At 39.7% G+C, this 22131-nt stretch overlaps 1 long non-coding RNA gene and 1 other non-coding gene across 5 annotated transcripts in view; one reads left to right on the top strand and one right to left on the bottom strand.

Moving 5' to 3' along the window:
* LOC140849288 (uncharacterized) overlaps positions 1–22131 on the bottom strand; it is a 39644-nt gene that overhangs the window by 14349 nt on the left and 3164 nt on the right. For 3 of the 4 annotated variants that reach the window (XR_012131016.1, XR_012131017.1, XR_012131019.1), the window contains exon 2: positions 2347–11443. This is a non-coding gene — a long non-coding RNA (uncharacterized lncRNA). Of the gene's footprint in view, positions 1–1447; positions 11444–22131 lie in introns of all 4 variants that reach the window. The other variant, XR_012131018.1, reaches the window with a different exon arrangement.
* LOC118969884 (U11 spliceosomal RNA) lies at positions 10326–10459 on the top strand. Its single transcript, XR_005057713.2, has one exon. It is a non-coding gene; the product is annotated as a U11 spliceosomal RNA (small nuclear RNA).

Here is a 22131-nt window from a genome sequence, read left to right on the forward strand (position 1 = left end):
TGTTGCCATCCAGTGGCTAATGCTGCATACAGCTGACTCAGGTAATGGAAGAAAGGGGTGGCCACTTATAGCACCCTATAGAAAGGCCTTCAGAATTAAGATCTCCTGCATGATGCAAAGCTGGTTAGCCCTTGGTTGAGAATCAAGTTGCTTTTCTAAGTTGTTTGTGTGTCTACTTGGAAAAGTCAACAGCCCACCTGAACAGCCCCCTATCACATACTGTTAGGTGCTAGGGAACATGAAGAAATTTACCTCCACATTCAAGGAACTTGTCACTGGTCACATTGGGGAGATTGGACGTATATGTATGAAAAAGTATAGCTGCAGATCTGCAAAAGGCAGAATAATGCATTCCCACCCCCTCTCTCAAGCATGCCCATGGCCTAATCTCTTCAACATGGGGCATGGTAGCAAAGGGGGAGTAAGGTTGCAGGTGCAACTAATGTTGCTGGTCAGCTGACTTTGAAGTAAGGAGATTATCCTGGATTTTCTTAGTGGGTCTAGTATATTCATATAAGAATCCTTAAACTGAGAAGGAAGCAGAAGAGTCAAAACTAGAGAAACCCATCATGGAAGAGACTCAGCAGGCCACTGCTGGCTGTAAAGATGGGACAGTCCACGAGCCAAGGAGCACGGGCAACCTCTAGATGCTGAAGAAGACAAGAGAACAGATTTTCCCCTAGATGCCCCCAAAGGAACCCAGCCCTGCTGACTCCCTGATTTTCTTTAGCCCAGTGAGACCAGTGGCAGACTTCTCATCTCTGGAACTGCAAGAGAATAAATTTGTGTCATTTTAAGCCACTGAGTTTGTGGTAATTTGTTGCAGCCACCATGGAAAACTAGTCAAAGGGCCAAGCCAGGAAACAAAAGCCAGATGTGTGAAACAGACGGTTGATGGGATCTGAGTCCAGAGCAGGAGAGACAGTGGAGGGGCGGAGGTGACTGGGGCAGGCTCCACGCAGGAGGCAGGAGCTGACCGCCCCTTGCTAGGACTTTGAAGTAAAAAGAATTCTAGACTGGAGAAACAATAGAAAAAAGGTGTGATTTTGGAAGTACAAAAAACATGGGCCCATTGAGCTAGACAAGAGTGCTTAATTACAGAAAGTTGGATCTTAGTGTTTTCTGGGTCATGGTCCTCTTTGAGGCCCCATGGGCCATCAAGTCTAGTTGTTTCACAGATTACATGAGATGCCTCCACAGGGTCTGAGAGACCATGACTTTAAAGCCCCTGGTTTAATAGAAAAATAAGTGGGTTAAGCTAACCGGAGTTTGTTCAGAGCTGATGCAGTTCCTTATATGTAGTAAGTGCTTGATCAACATAACTCAGGGATTCGTTCATCCAGAGCTGTGTGCCCCTTCCCCTAAGACCCCTAAGAATCGTGTTGTTCAGCATCCCTGGAGAGCCTCTGCTTTACTTTTTTCATCAACGGTTTTCTTGAGAACCTACCCTGAGAAGGGTACTGCTTTCAACACTTCCTTGTTCTCTCAGGTAAAGCTGTGTCTCTAAAAAACTGTTCACACCAGACTATTCTGCAGCCTGCCCTGTAACACAGTAGCCCCATCTCAAGACTCTCAGGCAAGGTGTTCTTCAGTCCCCCTCGCTGCCACGTGTCCGCTTCATGGGGGTGGGGCAGGGAGGACAGGGGTTGGATTTCTTCATCCCTCACAGCTGAAAATGAAATTTCTCCTCAGCCTTCTCTCTTCATGCTAGAAATCTCCGTCTTCTAAACTCTTCCTCATAAGCGATGCTTCAAGTTTTGTTTTGTTTTTCTGCCTTTTGCATGTTGGCCTAGAGCTTGCTCCAAATTAGTTTACTCAGAGCATGAATACCATGGCTAAAGTTCTAATCATCTAATGGACCTGTTTTTAGTTGAGTTTATTTTTTACATAAACTCCAGTTCTAATTTGAGGATTTTACTACGTTGACTCAGTTTGTAATCTTCTTTACCAAGAGTCTTACTTTCTCAGGCATATAAACAACTCAAGCCCTTGATTTATCCTATCATAAAACTAACTGCTGTTTTACAGTGAGTCAGCCTCATCTTCATCTTCCTATGTCTGTGCCTGACAGTCGAGCCTGCATTCGGGGAGCCAGTGTTCTCCTGGATTGCACCCCTCCAGGGGCAACCTCAGTCTGCCAGAGTTCTCTGCTTTTATCTTCAGCCACATCTGTTTTCCGTGTTTGTCCCTGACCACTGTCTGACCTGACTGCGCAAGGTCATAACTTACCAGAAACAAACGGTTTACCTATCTGGTTGTGAGTCATATGTGGGAAAAGTAACTGCTTATTTAGCTTTTCTGGTGTTGTGATCATGGTGTGCAGGAAGAAAGGCATATTTCTCATACTCCCTCTGGTTGACCTGCTACAGGCATTTCACACAGGCTCTGGATGCTTCCGCAGTGCCTTGTAGCTGCTGAGGAAGCACACTCGGAGTCAACATCATCTAGGCAAGGCCGGCCTGCTGCAGTCTGACCCCAAGGTCGCCAGGATTCCCGCCGTTCTCTGGGTGTGAATTCTAGAGGGTCAGATCTTCTAGGGGAGATCAGGCGTGACAATTGGAACCAAGCCTGGCTTCTACCACGGAATTAATTGTCAATGTGTAGAGCTGTCCCCTGTCCAAAAATGAAAGCCAATTAATACCAGAATGTTTCTTGAATTACAAGTAGTATATAGACAGGTGGAAGTCCTTACAAGGTTGCCTTTTGCTTTTTAGTTAGGCAAATGTGAAGCTGAAAAAAATTGTCTATGTAAATAAATACCTTCCCTGATAAGTCCTGGAAAACACATGGTAAGTCGCCACTGCAGTTTCCCTTGAAAACTGAGCCCCTCTCCAGGTTGTCATGGTCTCCTTCTGATGGAGAAACTTAGAAATCAATATATTAAATGGCCTTCTGCAGGCTTCCCCGTAACTGAAGCACCAGAAACGCCCCTGACATACACTCATACAGCATCGTCATTCTGGACATGCCCGACACCCTGAGGTACCAGACGGAGGGCCGGGAAAGCAAGGACGTGCATGTGTGGTACTAGAACAGCTGCCAGGGACCTTGGACCTTATCAGCTGTGACCTTTTTGACAGTATTTATGGTCTTAAATTTTTGATTTTGACTATTTGTACTTTGACTTCTAAATATTTTTGCCTTATCCTATTTTCTCACTCTTTCTTAGAGAAGTAATTGTGCCCATAAGCCAATTGCAGCAAATAATGGCAGTTTTTTATTCTCTCTACTTTTTCTTTTTTAACATGTTGTTTATTTTGTTTGAAATAGTTTAGCTTGGCGGCAGCTGGCAGGCTGAACAGGGAATCAGGACATCAGTGATACGGTCACTCACTGCTGTTTTGGAAGCTTGGTCTAGTCTCCCTGGGCCTCGGTAGTGGACAGTCCAGAAAACTGAGTGCCGGCCATACCCTCTGGCCTTTACAAGGAACAGAAGAGTCCCAGGTCTGGTTGGCAGTGCCACATGTTCGTGTGGGTATCCCTTTCTTCTGCTGTGTCTGGGCACCCCAAGACCACTCCAGCTTCAGTAATTTGCTAGGAGGACTCAGCATATACTAGTACTCATGGCTATAATTTATTACAGCAAAAGGATAGAAAGCAAAACCAGCCAAGGGGAGAGGTGCAAAGTCTGGAGGAAACCAGGCAGAACCTTCCAAGAGGCCGCACATGGGACACGTTTACTTACCCCAGCAGTGGGTTGTGACAGCATGAGTGAGATGTTGCCAACCAGGGAAGCTTGTTAGCAGCTCAGTACCCAGGGCAATTATTGGGAGCTGGTGTGTAAGCCTGGAACCTACCCAAATTTCAGTCTCCCCAAAAGGAAAGCAATGGTTGATCATAAGCCACATTGTACAAACAGAAAAGCCATTATCAGACCATTTTTATCGGCTCTCGAAATGGCAGAACTTCAAAAAATCCAAGTTCCCACATGTCAGCCAAGGGCTGCTCTTTTTTCAACTGTATATCACAGGCGACATTTCATGTCAGATCCAGTTGTCATATTTAGTAGTTTAGTTGTACTTAACTCTGTAGCATACATGTCCTATAATTTATCGTGCCGTTACCAATACACATTCTGCTTATTACTTCATAAATGCTTAAAATAAATGAAAATGAAGGAAAGTATTTAAGAACTCACACTTCATCAATATTTTCTACACATTTAATAAATTGGAAACTCTTCTCTTCCTATGTCTAGCCTGTAACCCAAACAATAAACATCTTCGTCAAATCAAGGACCAGATTCTCAGACTCTAGGTACAATCCCAAGATCCTCTTTTAGTTGCTGTTGGATACTGCACAATTTGAGTTTATACTTAAGGAGGTAAAAATATTGAATGAATAATCAATTCTTAGGTTTGTTCAATGCTTAAGAAGATAAGGATTCGGTAGCTTCGTCTCTGATTCATGCCACAGATTCCAGCTGTCTAAGATAGTTCTTACAGAAAAAGGACAGGTTACACATTTAATGAGCATTTCATACCTACTGTCCTTGGGGATACAGTGATGGAAAAGTGCACAAGATTGTGGAGTACAGGCTAGTGAGGAATATGGGCATTAATCAGAGAATCACGCTGATGAAAAATAAATATAAACTGAGATACACACGCTCAAGGAAAGGAACCTCATTCTGCGAGTACCAGAAATAAGGGGTGTTGTACTAGCCTTGACGACTTCCCTAGGAGAAGCGAGAGCTTCCGAAGGGACCTGGAGAAGCAGCCTGCGAGGGTTAGCAAAGAGAAAGGCTGGGAGCATGATGAACATTCTGGAGAGAGGACGAACATGTCCAAGTCCTGGGTGGGAAGCAGCATGACCAGTTCAAGGACCTAAAAGACCAGCTGGCTGGAGGGAAGAGAATAAGAAATAAAGGTATGAAATGAGAGTTGGGGAAGAGTGAGCCCCCTGCCTGCCCTTGCAGGATTCCAGTCTTCACCTGAAAGGCCAAGAGAACCTATTAGAAAGGTTGTAAGTAGGATGGGTAGTTTGCATTTAAACAAGGTCAACTTAAGGACTTTAAAGATTTTGAATTCACTGGAGGAAGTTCTGAGGTTATTCTTATCCCGCAAGAAGCCTCTTTGGATATAAGACTGGTAAATACCCAGGAATGCCAGCACCAGCAACCTTGGGGGTTTGGGTCAGGTGGGCCCAGGAACTAGCCCCAAATATTAATGCCCATTTAGGACCAATACTCACCTTGACTCAGCCTGGTTAGTGGTATACAACATGTTTCTTTATCTTCTAAGTATGTGAGGACACTGTTTTCCCTATTTAGTAGCCCAGGAAAAGTAGATACTGATTCTTAACATAATGTTAATGGATGTGCTGAGTGTTTTCAGTGACTTGTTTAAGTGTAATTTTATAAGATCAGAGAAGTGCTATCCCTTTTTTAAAATTTTTATTTATTTTTTTATTAAGGTATGATTGATATACACTCTTTTGAAGGTTTCACATAGAAAAACAATGTGGTTACTGCATTTACCCATATTATCAAGTCCCCACCCATACCCCAATGCAGTCACTGTCCATCAGTGCAACAAGATGCCACAGATTCACTATGTGAGAAGTGCTATCCCTTTTTATCTTTTTAATAATGTTAATGTTTCCCCTGTGAATAGCAAAGTATTATTGAATACCTACTCTGTTCCCAACTAGGTGCTAGGAATCTAAAAGTGAACAAGGTATATCCGTACCCCCAAGGAGCTCTCAGTATAGTCAGGAAGAGTGACAGATTAAGCCAAGATAAAAAACCAGTAAAGATCCAAGAGCTGGAACCAGGCATCTTATTAGCTGGTCAAAGTAAAACTGGCCTTTCAGAGGCAGGTGAATTGCCCCCAAGGAAGAAATGTGCTCCAGTTAGCGTCCTGACCTAAGTTAATGCTAGTGACCCAAGAGTTGTTGAGATCAGGACAGATCTGGGTCATCTGCCTGAACAAGCCTGCTTTCCAATCATAAATCTTTACCTGGAATCTATTGGAATAGAATGGGCAGCTCCCTTCTGTCTTTTCAGGTAGCAGAAAAATAAAAGCCTACAGATCAATCCAAGTTGTTGTCAGAGATCTTTGAGGAGAGAAAGATCTGGTCGAAAGAAAAGAAAACCAACTACGCAATACAAATCGATCAAAACGAGGATACATTTGAATTTCTGACATTACAGCTTGGTCCTTTAACTTGTATTTTCATTTGTCCCCCCGACCCCAACCCTTTTTCTAGAATCCCTTTCTGATTCTCCTATAAACACACCAATTGGTTCCATGTTTTTTCTCATCTTTATATGAAGATGCAGCTCCTAATTTAAGGACCATCCCCTATCCCAAATCCCATCTTACAAGATAAGAAATCTGAGTTCACTCTGAGGGAGTATTTGAAGAGCTGAAGCCATTTGGTCCATAAAGAAGATCTCGGGGTGAAGTTTTTGCTGCTTTGTCCAATGGCATTGATTGATCCCAGGCACTCAGATAGAGCAGACTGTATAAATAGTGCTCACTGTTCCCATCTTATGACTTATCATTTCATTGATTAAGCATCCTGCCTGGTTACTAAATTCCTCTTCACTGGCCTTGCAGAATCCCCCCAATTCTGATCCTTTCATTGGCAGATGGAGTCTGCTGCCCCGTTGCTCATCTTTTCAATATTCATTGTGAGGCTGAGGAGCAAAGGATTTAAGAGGAAAATGAGCACTTACGTATACTTACCTCTTAGGAGCTCAGTGAAATAAACCTCCATACCTTTGTACATACCTTAGATATGTTTTTAAATTTTGTTTCCAGAAAAACAAAAACCAACTAACCCTGAGTTATACCATTTCCTCCTCTGTTCGACTCTGTAAGTTTAAATTTTATGAATGAGTGAATTAATAATCAGAATTATTGGATAATCAAAGCAAGGAAGAATTTTTTTAGGTGACTTAATTCATTCTCCAGTTGTCAGACAAGATAATACTCAAGTCTTCCCTGACTAATTAAATTAGAATCATAGAAATTGTTACCTAGAAAAGACCTTAGAGCAATGGTCATCAAGTTTAATTTCACATTGGAAATGCTGCTTCCTGGGCCTACACAAGACCTGAACCAGAATCCTGCTGGGTGGAGCATGGGATTCTGAAAATGTTAAGGCTGTCCAGGTGATGGACAGCCTTAAAGCTCTCAGAGATGCTCTAGCCTTGCCCCTCAGTTCATTTGAAGTAGTAAGGCTTAAGAGATGGCCTCGGGGTAATGTTCAGGCATATATTTTTGTAAGTTGGGTTTCACACAGGCTTTCTCAGGAAACTGCCCAATCTGGATTTCTTCTTAAGTAAATCTCTTCTGTCTCTTCAACAGATGTTCAAGCAAATGCTCTCAGAAAAGCAAGCCAAATGGGAGCATTACAAGAAGGAGGGCTCAGAGCGGATGATGGAGCTTGCTGATGTCTTTTCAGGAGTGAAACCCCTAACCAGGGTGGAGAAAAATGGTAATTGCTAAAGAGGCATATCTGTGTTCGGAATGTATACACAGACTGTTGGAAACTGGCAAAGTAGAAAGTCATTATGTTGGTAACATCTTTGTATTGATTTTAACATTGCAAATGAAGGTGGGAAGTTTAGTTTGGGCTGCCTCTAGCTTTGTGCTCCTTTGAGTGGTCTGTGTCACGCCCCTATAGTTTTCTATAGTTTTCTTGTCCTCAATATATGTTAGGCTAAATCAGGGTTTCTAATTCTGTGGTTTTTAGATGCCTTATAGAGTCATAATGCACCCTCCCCCACACTTACCAAAGTATGCAAAACTCATGTGTCAGCTCATGTGCACTTGAGGGAAGGGGAAAACCTCTTAACTCTCACCATCTCAGAAGAATATACTTCATCCAACAATAATCGCTAGGTGATAAAGGTTCTTTTTCATCTACGTGCCTGCCATCTACTGGCATAAGAGGGGACATGCAGACTGGATTTGAAACTAAACGTAACTCATTTACTTTTATTTTAATCCTGCTGCTTTTAGGAAATTTTATCTACATGAAAATTGTTGTATCACTTAAATTTTTCACATAGGTAGAAACCTTTCAAAAATGCCCCTGAAAGATCATTTTGATTTTTAAGATAATAAATCGAACTATTTTTTTTAATGCTCTAATAATAGTTAAAGCTGTCAAATTCATTTCCAATAGTTAATTATGCTGTGAAACTGCTTAATAATATAGCTTTTTATTTTTAGAAAATTACTATTTATAATCAATATGAGCTTGCTTGCATATGTCAGTAAGAACTAAGTGTGTAAAGGATTAATTAAATTCAAAGCCACAGCTATGGGAATTATGGGATTCAGTAGTCTTTCCTTGTCTCTGTATTAATAGAAAATCTTCAAGCTTGGTTCAGAGAGATCTCAAAACAAATACTGTCTTTAAATTACGATGATTCTACTGCTGCAGGCAGAAAAACTGTGCAACTGATAGAAGCTTTGGAGGAGGTAAGGAAAGTCTTTTAAAATGACAGTTCTTGAATCAGAAATCATACTTTCTGACCAACCCAGCAATCTGCTTCTGGAAATATATCTAAGGGACTATTTCGTCAGAAGCAGAAAAGTACAAAAAAAGCAAAATATGCCCACTGTGCTACTATATACAGTGTCCTAAAATTGGGGAAATAATTAAATGACTAGCATGAAGAGAATGGTAGTGAAAAGTTACATTTCAACTGGTGGAAACATGTAATCTTGGAAAATTAATTATGAAAACAACATAGAAACATTGGCGAAATTGTGGTAAAGTAGTAAAAGCAAAAATAAAATTGCACTGCATGTCTCATTTTTAGGTTGGTAAAGACTGTAGACCCAGGGCAAAACTGTAAAGGAATCCACAAGAGTGAAGATAGTTGTATAATGATCATATTCCTAAAGTTTTAATTGTATGCTTAGCTAAATTTAAAATAGAAAATAAACCAAAGTATCAGAACAATAACCATGAGGTCTGTTATTTAAAACATCATTCAATACTTATCTGGAACCCTGTCCAGTTGATGTACATATATTTTTAGAAATATAATAAATATTGTTTTCATTTGATGGACTTTCTTAGCAGACGTTTTCTTATTTTTATGAGGTTTTTACAATCATCACTTGTTAATGGCAGCACAATATAGTACTCCGTTGTTAGCATTTCAGCTTCCCAAGCCATTCCAAACAATCCCCACTTGTACTATTTGGGTTGTTTTTTGGACATTCTAGTCTATAGTACAACTACAAATAACTTTGTAAATCTCAGATGCTTTTATCTTTTCCATTATTTATTTTGGTAATAGCCCAGACCCTTTGAATCATATATATTAAAATTTATATATGAATAAAATATATATAGCATTATATACATTAAAATTTCAGTGGAATGTTTTGATTTAAATACATCAAAAACTTAAAAATGTGCAAGTGCCAACACCCCACTTGTGAGTTGACTTCGTTTTTTAGCAGTCCTGCAAATCTTCAGAATGAAGAGGCTTCTCCAGTATACTTTTATTGATACTAAACTGGAAAGTGGAAATAGTCACTTATTATGTCATATATGTACAGGAAAATAAGCAGTGGGACATTTCCTAATTCTAGAACTTTGTGTCGCCTTTTCTGACCTGGCTTATACAGTTCTGAAATTATAATTTGAAATTAAAAATTTGCCAAAAAATTCTTAGTAAGTAGTGTGCTTTATTTTAGGTGTTTTGAAGGAAAAATAAACACCACAGAGGCCACTCAGAAGTTTTAATTAAATGTATTTATGTAACACAGGTTCAAGAATTTCACCAGTTGGAATCAAATCTGCAAGTATGTCAGTTCCTTGCTGATCCTCGCAAGTTTCCCCACCAAATGATTTGAACCATTAACATTAAAGAGGAGGTCCTCATCACAATGCAGATTGTTGGGGACCTTTCTTTTGCTTGGCAATTAATTGACAGGTAACGTGGACAGCCTAGCATTTGCCATTGATGAGGGCCACGATGAGCATCTCCTTACCATTTATCTCTTTACAGTTTCACATCTATCACGCAAGAGAGTGTAAGGGTAAACCCATCCATGGTTACTAAACTCAGAGCTGCATTCCCAAAGGTAAGCAGAGAGCAGTGAAAACAGTCTCAGACACCAGGGGAGAGTTGGTCTTCGTTATTACTTCATTAATTCAGCCCAAGAATTTTATCCTTTCAGAAAGTTAGATAATTTGAGTATTTTTATAGACTGAAAAGTTGGCAATTTTTCCATGAGAGCACACTTTCAATAGATGCCATAAATATTTAACGTTTGAATTCATAAGTTGCAGTGTCTAACATAAATTATTTTTAAACTAAATAATTTTTTAAAATTTTACCAGTATATAAAAAGGGCTTCTGTCGTGAGTGGCACACGTGGGGCAGCTTGTATGCTCTTCGTGCGGAATCGACATCAAGAGATTTCGGAAGCATAATTTTTTGGTACTTGGGCAGCTAGTGATCGTTGGTCCTGGAGCCCCCGAAAAAAAAAAAAAAAAAATTTTACCACTATACTAAAAATGTGAGTCCCAGAGTCCTTTTTCTCTAGACATGAATTGAGTCCTTTTATTTATTCATTTAAAACATTCTTGTTGAGGCTCTGCTCCAAAGTAGGATCTCCTCTGAGGTCAAGGAGTAGTGGTGAACAACACAAGCATGGCCCTTGCTCACGAGGTAATTGCAGTTTGTGATAGGTGAACAAATAATTTACTCAGCGACTTCTGATGGAATTACCATGAATATCAGTTCTGAGGTACACTTTCTTTCATGTTTAATTGGGGTTACGCTTTATAATTGATGGAATATCCTAGTTGAATTGTCAACATGTTTTTTCTTTGTGAATAATGCATAAAGTAATGAATGGCACTTCTTATTTGCCATGATGTCTTAGATTGTACTCAGTACAGTAGTCTCATCAACCAAGACGTCTGATTTTTCCAGAGACGAATAGCTGTCTACCGTAGCACCGAGAGACGAGCAGCTGTCTACCATAGCACAGAGGCTGTCAAACTTGAGGGGTGTCAGAGTCACCTGGAAGTCTTGTTAGAGCCGATTGCTGGGCCTCTCCGTCAGTCTCTGATTAAGTCAGTCTAGGGTGGGGCGTGAGAACTGGCATCTCTACATCTCTAACAAGTTCCCAGGTGATGCTGATGGTGCTAGTCCAGGGACCACAACTTGAGAAGCACTGTCATCCAGATGACATTTTTTTTTAATTATATTGTTGTGAGAAACCATTAATTGGCATTGATAAGTTCAGTGATCTTTGGTCTGAGTAAAGCCCAGAGGCATTGTTGTACGTTACTATTCCTGGAAAGAAAGAGATTTCTAGGACTTTTTGAGAAACGTGTATATGTGATTTTTCTTCCAGCTTGCCTCTGCCCTTGATCTTCCCCTTCTTCGTATTAATCAAGCAAATAGCCCTGACCTCCTCAGTGTGTCGCAGTATTATTCTGGAGAACTGGTGACCTATGTGAGAAAGGTAAGAAACGTATCAAGATGATGTTTATTTTTTGCACATGTGTTTTTATTTTCAAAGAACTTTTACACCTGCTTTATAAATGCTAGTGGTAGTAACCCCATTTTATAGGTGTAGAAACTGAGAAACAGATTACAGTGGTTTCTTCAAAGTCACAGAGCTAGTTGGTAAAAGACGCAGATCTAGATCCAATATGTCCTAGTCACAAGTTAAGTTTTCAGGGGAATTTTGGTCCTGGTTTCAGTTACATATGGTGTAGCATGGAAGCAAATAGGCCTGGATTCAAAATTTACCTGGGTCACATACTAACCTTTGTGACCTTTGGCCATTGTACTTAACATCTCTGAACCTCAGTCTCCTAAAAATGTGTCATCTGAAAAAGATACATTTTTTTGCAGCATTTCTATGAGGATTAGCTTTATATCCTGTGAGCAAATAATGTTTGAAGGCATGTAGCCCTGGACCTGATAGCAGTTATGAAAAAAGATCTTTGAAGTCCCTCAGCATCCCTTGCAATAGACCAATGGCTGTTTGCACACACTGGTACCTTTCCTCCTGTCATCCTAACATTTTTTAGCAAAGAAAAATAAATGTTCAGATCACGGGAAGATGACAGCGTGAGTAGTTCAGAGGAAATCTCCCCAAAACATATATATTTATGAAAATACAATAAATACAACTATTCCTAAAAGAGACACCAGTGGATGCAGTAAAACAGCCAGGACACATCTACATCTGCGAGAACTCAACATCACACGAAGGGGGTAAGATACAAGCCACGGCCAGGCAGGACCCAAATGCTCCCCCTCCCCAAAACCCAGTGGGAAGGAAGGAGTCGGAATGGGGAGGGAGTGAAAGCCCAGTACTGCTAAACAACCAGCTCTAGAAATCCGCACCTCGAACGCAGACACAAGGTTCACGGGGTGCTGGATATTAGAGAAACGGAAAAGCAAAACCTGTGGGCAGTTGCCCGCAACTGGTGCCCCTGAGACAAAAGAAAAGCAAGTGCTTTCTGCAAGTCTTAAAGAGACAGGGACCCCATAGATGGATGAAGTTGTCCTGGCACACTTAGCCAGCAGCTGGGAATCCTGGGGAAACTTAGGTGCCCTAAATCCTGGGGAGGCAGTGCAGCTCTGAAGCCCCTCATGGCACTAAGCAACCTGCCAGTCATTCCTCCAACTGGTGTGAACTCCGACACACCGGCCCAGTAGCGGGAGAGTGGCAGTGCGTGCCAGGGATGGCGGTGCCAGAAGGGACTGGGAGCAGATCCATGTGCCAACGGCGCAGGAGGGGACCAGGAAAGGCTTGTGCGAGCCCGCAGCAGTGCAACCGAACAGCCCAGGCGTGGCTTGCACACACCAGCAGCAGTGGAGCCAGAGGAGCCCGGTAGAGAACCGCGCGCACCTGCAGCAGAGCCAGAGGGAGCAGGCGCACTCCCAGCAGCTGACCAGAATCCCAGCCCAAGGCACAGCTGCCCAGGGCAGACCCAAAGGCCACTGCTGGCACAGAGCTGCCTGGCAGGGGCGCTGCTAGCACGGAGGAGCACACCTGGCGTGCCTGCCACTCCTCGCAGGGCTCCGTGCTGCTCTGACAGAGACCTTGCCCACAGCAGCTTAGGGGACTCACCCGGTGGCTGCTCCAGGAGTGCAGGTAACCATCAAAGGCAGTGGGGAAGGGCAAGGGAACCAGCAAGCAGGAAAGGACTTTCTTCTCCCAGCTGATACACCCGCAAGCTGCCTACAGCCACTGCTATCACCATGAAAAGGCAAATAGATTTAGTCCAGTCCAAGATAGTTCAAACAACACCTGAGAAAGGATCTGCAGAGGCAGACCTAACGAGTCTCCCTGAAAAAGAATTCAAAATAAAGTCATAAACATGCTGACAGAGCTGCAGAGAAATATGCAAGAGCTAAGGGATGAAGTCCACAGGGAGATTACAAACGTCCAGAGGGAGATTACAGAAGTGAAACAAACTCTGGAAGGATTTATAAGCAGAATAGATTAGATGCAAGAGGCCATAGATGGAATAGAAACCAGAGAACAGGAACGCATAGAAGCTGATGCAGAGAGAGATAAAAGGATCTCCAGGAATGAAACAATATTAAGAGAACTGTGTGACCAATCCAAAAGGAACAATATCTGCATTATAGGGGTACCAGAGGAAGAAGAGAGAGAAAAAGGGATAGAAAGTGTCTTTGAAGAAATAATTGCTGAGAACTTCCCCATACTGGGGGAAGAAATAGTTGCTCAGACTATGGAGGCACACAGAACTCCTGAGACACGGGACCCAAAGAGGACAACAGCAAGACACATAATAATTAAAATGGCAAAGATCAAGGACAAGGACAGAGTATTAAAGGCAGCCAGAGAGAGAAAAAAGGTCACCTACAAAGGAAAACACATGAGGCTATCATCAGGCTTCTCAACAGAAACCTTACAGGCTGGAAGAGAATGGCATGATATATTTAATGCAATGAAACAGAAGGGCCTTGAACCAAGGATACTGTATCCAGCATGATTATCATTTAAATATGAAGGAGGGATTAAACAATTCCCAGACAAGCAAAAGTTGAGGGAATTTGCCTCCCACAAACCACCTCTACAGGGTATTTTAGAGGGACTGCTCTAGATGGGAGCACTTCTAAGACTAAATAGATGTCACCAGAGAAAATAAAAACACAGCAAAGAAAGCAGACCAACCAAATACTAACTAAAGGCAAAAAATAAAATCAACTACCCACAAAAGCAGTTAAAGGAAGCACAAAAGAGCACAGAATAAAACAACCAACATATAAAGAACGGAGGAGGAGGAATACGAAGGAAGAAAAATAAAGAATGACCAGACAGTGTTTAAATTAGCTCAATAAGTGAGTTAAGTTAGAAGATACTAAAGAGGCTAACCTTGAACCTTTGGCAACCACAAATCTAAAGCCTGCAATGGCAATAAGTACATATCTTTCAATAATCACCCTAAATGTAAATGGACTGAATGCACCAATCAAAAGACACAGAATAATAGAATGGATAAAAAAGCAAGACCCATCTCTATGCTGCTTACAAGAGACTCACCTCAAACTCAAAGACTATAGGAACAAAGAAAGACAGAAGGAACAAAACAGCAGCAGAATCATAGAACCTAAGAATGGACTAACAGTTACCAAAGGGAAAGGGACTGGGGAGAAAGGGAGGGAAGGGAGGGATAAGGGTGGGGAAAAAGAAAGGGGACATTATGATTAGCATGTATAATGTTGGGGGGGGTGGCATGGGGAGGGCTGTGCAACACAGAAGACAAGTGATGATTCTACAGCATCTTACTACACTGATGGACAGTACTGTAATGGGGTTTGTGGGGGGGGTTTGGTGAAGGGGGGACCCTAGTAAACATAATATTCTTCATGTAACTGTAGATTAATAACAACAAAATTAATTAATTCATTAATTTAAAAAATAAAATAAAATAAAATAAAAAAGGTAGGGAGTCAGTAGTTGAGAATTCTTCTGGGACCACAGTAATGCATATTATTTAACAACTGGCTGATAAAAATATAGCTGTATCCAAACATGTGACAAAAATTTTGCACCAGTCCACAGATAAACAAGTGTGATCTACAATCTGTTACACAAACGGAAATAAAACTAAAAGATGACTGTTAATTATATATAAACACATACAAAGTGAGAGTATAACTATCCATAACACAACCTCCATACTTGAATTATCCCTCAACTGGCTTTAAAGTATATCACAGAAACTGGTAGTTCAAACTAGATTATCTGCAGCACAGCAGAAAGCTGAGTCCCCAAGTCTGGCCATTCTTGTCAGACTCTACTAAGCCTTTCCTTCCTATATATTTGTCTTTACTCAACCATTAATTCAAGTATCTCACCAATTTCTAGGTGCCAGACCCTGATTCAGCAAGAAAAATGAAAAAAACAGAAGATAGTCTGCATTCAAGGAGTTCTAAATCCATGAGATGAGATAAATTATAAGAAGGAAGTATACAGTAAGAGAGGTAAAAACAGCAGGGTGGTTAAAGTCTGAGACTAGTCTGAAATACCTGAAAGCTACTTCTCTGACTTGCTAGCTATGTGAACTGAGTAAGTTTTTCACCTGTAAAATGAGGATAATAGAACCTACCTAATAGGAGTTTTTATGAGATAATACCCAACAGAGAAATAAGCACTGTGTATTATTTACTGCTATTACTAGTAAGAGTGCTATTACTGAAATATGACCAAAGTGCTATGGGAAAATGAAGCAGTTAACTGCCTAGGGAAGATTATCAGAGATGTTATCAAACTGAGGCTTGAAGAATTAGTAGGAATCCAGACAGGTAAGAGCATATGCAAAAACAGTAATAAAATAGCCTAGCATGTCCAGAAAACAATACGAACAACTACAGAGAAACAGGACAAAGAGAAAAGAGAAAGGATAAAAATAAAGAATGACCAGACAGTCTTTAAAATAGCTCAATGAGTGAGTTACAATGGCATCAGATGCTTAAGAGTCTTACAAGCCTAGTGAATTTACACAAGACAATCAGGAACCACAAGAAAAGGCACACCTTAGGAAAGATCAAGGTTCAAATCTAAGTTTACTGTGAAATGGATCAAAGACCTGAAGGTAAATCATGAAACCATAAAACTCTTAGAAGAAAGCACAGGCAAAAATCTCTTAAATGTAAACATGAGCAACTTTCTTCTGAACACATCTGCTGGGCAAGGGAAACAAAAGCAAAAATGAACAAATGGGACAACGCCAAACTAAAAGGCTTTCTGTACAGCAAAGTATACCATCAGTAGAACAAAAAGGCATCCTACAGTATGGGAGAATATATTCATAAACAAACATATCTGACAAGGGGTTAACATCCAAAATATATAAAGAACTCACAAGCTTCAACAACCAAAAAGCAAATAACCCGATTAAAAAATGGGCCGAGAATATGAACCGACACTTCTCCAAAGAAGAAATTCAGATGGCCAATAGGCACATGTAAGATTCTCCTCATCGCTAATTATCAGAAAAATGCAAATTAAAACCACAATGAGATACCACTTCACACCAGTTAGGATGGCCAACATCAAAAAGACAAGGAACAACAAATGCTGGCGAGGATGTGGAGAAAGGGGAACCCTCCTACACTGTTGGTGGGAATGTGAACTAGTTCAACGATTGTAGAAAGCAATATGGAGGTTTCTCAAAAAAACTAAAAACAGAAATACCATTTGACCCAGGAATCCCACTCCTAGGAATTTACCCAAAGGAAACAAAATCTCAGATTCAAAAAAACCTATGCACCCCTATGTTTACTGCAGCACTATTCACAATAGTCAAGACATAGAAGAAACCTAAATGTCCATCAGTAGATGAATGGATAAAGAAGATGTGGTACATATACACAATGGAATATTATTCAGCCATAAGAAAACAAATCCTACCATTTCAAACAACATGGATGGAGCTAGACAGTATTAGTTAGGCTCAGTGAAATAAGTCACACGGAGAAAGACAAGTACCAAATGATTTCCCTCATTTGTGGAGTATAACAATGAAGCAAAACTGGAGGAACAAAACAGCAGCAGACTCACCGACTTCCCAAGAAGAGACTAATGGTTACCAAAGGGGAAGGGTGGGGGAGAGTGGGTGGGGAGGGAGGGAGAAAGGGATTGAGAGGTATTATGATTGGTACACATGGTGTGTTGGGGGGTCACAGGGAAGACAGTGTAGCACAGAGAAGACAAGTAGTGACTCTGTGGCATCTTACTACGTTGATGGACAGTGACTTCAATGCGGTATGGAGAGGACTTGATAATATGGGTGAATATAGTAACCAAAATGTTCTCATGTGAAATCTTCATAAGAGTGTATATCAGTGATACCTTAATAATAAAAAAATCTAAGTTTACTGTGTAGCCTCAATTTCTCTGAGTCTCAGTTTTCTCATCTGTAAAATGAGGGATACCATTATCTGGTTTGGATGGTGACTGGGATTATTTAAATATCTCCAAAATGCCCTGGTGTAGGGCCTGGCATGTAACACTTAAACAGCAGCTGATAGTATCATCACTATATGTCATAGTAGTCAACTTTTGATGCTGGAATAGTCAAGGATAAGTTCATAGGACCCTAGTTTGACAATGTCTACTAGACGTGCCATTCTCCTGTCCCATCTACTCTTTTACTGAAACAAATGAACAAAACAGACTGATTTTATATTCTCTTCTTATAGTTTATGATGCATTCTAACAGATGGACGCTCAAAAATATATTTGGGAAACAGAATGAATTGTCTGGTATACCTGTTCTTAGTGAAACGGCCAGCACGAAGTCATAAACAGCCAATTAAGTTTATTAATACTGAGATGTTTCCAGAAGCATACCAACAATTTCCTACCAGTTACTTAGCTGGTAGAAAATGCAATGCTTTCCCTACTGTACACAATACCAACACTCCCCTCTGCAAAAAAAAGCCCACTTCAAAAGAAATCAGAAGATAAAAGTTCAAAAACTCAGCTTAGTAACTGGGCCTCAGTTACTTCATCTATAAAATAGAGTTACTACCTATTCTATTTACCTCGCTGAGTTACTAGAAGCATTAGATAAGAATGTATATAACGGCACTTTAATAAGTACACAACTATACAGTATTATCATTCTGACATCCAGTTAGATGATTTTACAACATCCTGGAGTCTCAGTTCCTAACTTCCTTCCCTATAATGATCCTGTCCTCCATTCTCCCTTAGCCTTTTAACTCTCATGGTCAATACCAACCATCTCAATCCTTCGATAATCTCTATTTCAAACACTGTGCTCTGCAACCACAACCTTCTACCTTTCCAGTTCATTTCTTCTAGCACCTCCAAAATTCTTAAAACCCCATCAGAACCTACAATCCACTGATCTAATTTTTCACTCCATTCCCCTACCCCTCCACCCCAAAGTCCTCACCAAGTTTAAAATTACATAGTCCATTATTACAATCACTCCCTTGTCCCCACTCACATTAACTCTGGTTAGTGGAGACTGGGTATCACAGTTTTAACAGTATGTATAGCACATTTAATACAACTGTATCCAAATTAATCTTCCTGTAAGAAAAACTGCATTGATATTTACCCCATTTAAATACCTTAAACAGTTAGTACATTCCTACTTAGAACATTAAAATAAAACTTATCTTTGTAGCCCTAGATTTCACTTTTTCCCTATGCCCAATGGCTTGTATAATCATTGTCCTGAAAAAATCAAGAGCTTCAGTTGGAGCTATTTTCTCCAAATGAGTATCTCCCATTCCTTTCCTTTGCAAGGATGCAATCCCATCTTTCAAGATCCAGCTTAAAAGCTGATTTCTTCTTAAAGGCACGTCCAATCATCCCACTTTGAGGGTTTTCTCCTTTCCTTACAATTTTGCATTTACTAACTATATGATCCATCTGATAATTATGCTGGTGAGGAACAAATTATTGTTACTTTTATTCTCTAGAACAAAAGCTCCTTGAAAAACACTACTTCTTAACCAACTCCCACCACCAACGTACTCAATATATATGTCTTAGTACAACCACTATTCCAATATTGTTTTATTTAACAATCCTTCCAAAAATTAGTTTGTTTTCTAGAAAATATTCTGAAGGTATATATACCCCTTGGCATCTCTTGTGCAGATAGTACCTTAAAGTAGTATGAAACCAATTAAATTTTCAACTACTTCTGCCCTTTCTTTTAGGGTAACTGGCAAATTTTACTCATAGCAACAAGAGAAATTACTGATTCTACAGCATACAATCCACAAGCATCAGCATTATTTTCTTCAATAGTCAACACCCACATTAACAAGTTAATTTCTTGTTTTATCAATACTGCCTCAAAAAGGATGAAAAGTTCTCTCTACTCCCTCAACTCTGAAAAAACTGTTAACATGAACAGTTAAGATATGAGTACTGACTTTTCCAACAATCATTACTTAAAACCAGTCACAAAACATGACCAATGACTGATTTTTTTCCTTTTTTTATTAAGGTATCATTGATATACAATCTCATAAAGGTTTCACACGAGCAAAACTGAGGCTATTACGTTCACCCATATTATCAAGTCCCCCCTACACACCCCACTGAAGTCACTGTCCAGCAGCATAGTAAGAAGCTACAGAGCCAATGACTGTTTTTCTATTACAACTTTACACATGGAGAGCTGTTTTATATTTCAATTTTATAAACTACAGAGATAAGTTGAAATTCCTTTTTGAAATCAATGTAATTGCCAAAAGAGTGGCAAGAACAACAAATAATTGGAACTTCATGAGATGAGACCAATTGTAATACACCTCTGGTTGCTTGCGTGACACCCATAAGATTTATCTTACCTCAACAACGTCAGTAAAAAGAATAACTAAGGCAAGTAACAGGAAATGCCTGTTTTGATCCTAACTTTAATTTCTTACTATCTATAGTCCTTACTAAAACATTATGTGCTCTTAACCTATGTACAGTGCCAAAGCAACTTCAACTTTTTCTTCATCCATTCCTAAATTAGGTGTAAAATGCTAAATGTATTTGTTAAATCCCAAAGAAATAAGCCTGACAGTACAGTATATTCTGTCTTTCACCATGGGCATATTTAAGTTTTTGCACTAATACAATATGCATTAAGTACATTTGGTTAGAATTCCACAGTTAAATGGTCAATTCACTTCTTATAACTGAAAGATCACTGCAACATCTTCTGGTATTCACTGCAATATCTAATCAATGCCTTCTTTCAGTATTTATGGTGGTCTTTTGTAATTCCTTTGGTAATTACCATGAGTCAGCTTTCACTTAATACTAAATGGGAATGCTAATATGAAGAAAGAATTAATATCACACACACAAGCAAAAGAACCAAGTTGTTTCAGGGAATAAATTTTAACAGAATTGAAGAACTCAAGCTGGAATCCATTTTCATTAATAAAATAGTAGAAACTTACTGGTTTACAAGAAAAAAATGAAACTTCTACATGGGTTTCAAATTCAAGATCTCATGAACCTGTTCTTTTCAGAAAATGGTAATACTGACCACATCAAGACAACAGTCTTTTTTTCATTTTGCCATGTACCCAAATAAATGAACATGTATCTCAGCTATGAAGCAGCACAATCAGGACAGCTAATTATATATGTGCTTTAATAAATTTTTAAGTCACAAATTTTAGTTTAGATTATGTAACTTATCATAAAGACCTGAGAAAATGATAATCCCTCTGCAGTACTCTAATGAGAATTATGTGACACACTCAGAATGAAAGGAAAGAATATAACAGGGACACCTATTTTGCTCTAATGCTGCAGCACTAGAACAGCCCTGTAATAATCAGCCTTACAGTATATTTGGATCTGTTTCTTCTTGGTCCCCACGCCCACTTTGAAAACAGTGCATCATCACATGAAGTCCCATGATCACAGTCTTGCCAACCCCATTCTCCCTTCAATACAACGTATACATTTTTCTCCTGTGACATTATTCCTTGACATGTTCCAAGTTTTTAAGAGCCTTTTGCCTTAGATACATACCCTGTACCCTTTAGATCACCACTAGGTAGCCCTCCCTTATACTGACCTTATTTGGTCACTCTTGATCCCCAGAACATGTAGTAACCAACAATTTTATATTTGCTAATGATCATGTCAATTCATCATCATTTTGAAACCTATACATCATTATTTTGAAACCTTGTTCCAATCCCTTCCACCTATCATAATATGCATGGGAAAGGGAAGAGCAATGATTTTGCCTTGTTTCAGCAATCCAAGCAAAGGTGACACTGACTTTCATAGCTAGTAGCATCTCAGGCAGATAATGGGAGAGAGACCCAGTTAACAGAGATTAGAACACCTGCTAATGTGTCTTCTCTGGCATGTCTGCAATAGAATGCCAACTCTATTACAGTACCACACAGAAAATTTACTAACATGCTTCTGTGACCTGAATATTTTTAAACTGTAAACTTCCTCACTTAAGATCTTAAGATTTATCACATCCTGGTCACATACATGAAACACAGAGAGAAATCCTACAAACATACTACATAAAAGTAATACATGACTTGCTTATTGCTATTTACCATTATGAATACTTACACAGATTTTAAAAGTTCTTGGGTACTTTTTATATTTTTATTATGACCTTTACAGTAATATTTGTTTCTCCCATTACTTCACCATTCCTTGATCTATCATCACAGCTCCTTTTTATCAGAACTCTAATGAAGACATTCAGAACAAGAAAGAATGGAAGACAAAGTACTTTAAGTCACCAGTTCTCTGCAGTTACAGAAGCTGAAGAACATTTCCTCACTAGCATTCAGCTACATCACCATTAACAGCTGCACAGCCAATAATGCTAAACAGTGTATCTTAACACTTTAGAGCTGTACATCACTGTACAAATAAAACTTTCTTTAGTGAACATATAATTCAAAGTGCTAAATAATCTCTATCTTAAGTTATCCTATGTATTTTCCAGTTTTTGTGTGTAACATTTCAATCTATCAACAAACATGCCTTAATCTGGTAAATGTAGGCAGAAATCATGTCTCATTCAGAAATTCAGGTCAGATTCTTGAAGCAGTTAAAACTCTTAAGACATTTAAAAAAAATAAATACTTCGGCCTATTTCACAAAGCTTTCCAAA

Source organism: Manis javanica, chromosome 4 (assembly GCF_040802235.1).
Source record: "Manis javanica isolate MJ-LG chromosome 4, MJ_LKY, whole genome shotgun sequence".
Classification (NCBI taxonomy): domain Eukaryota; kingdom Metazoa; phylum Chordata; class Mammalia; order Pholidota; family Manidae; genus Manis; species Manis javanica.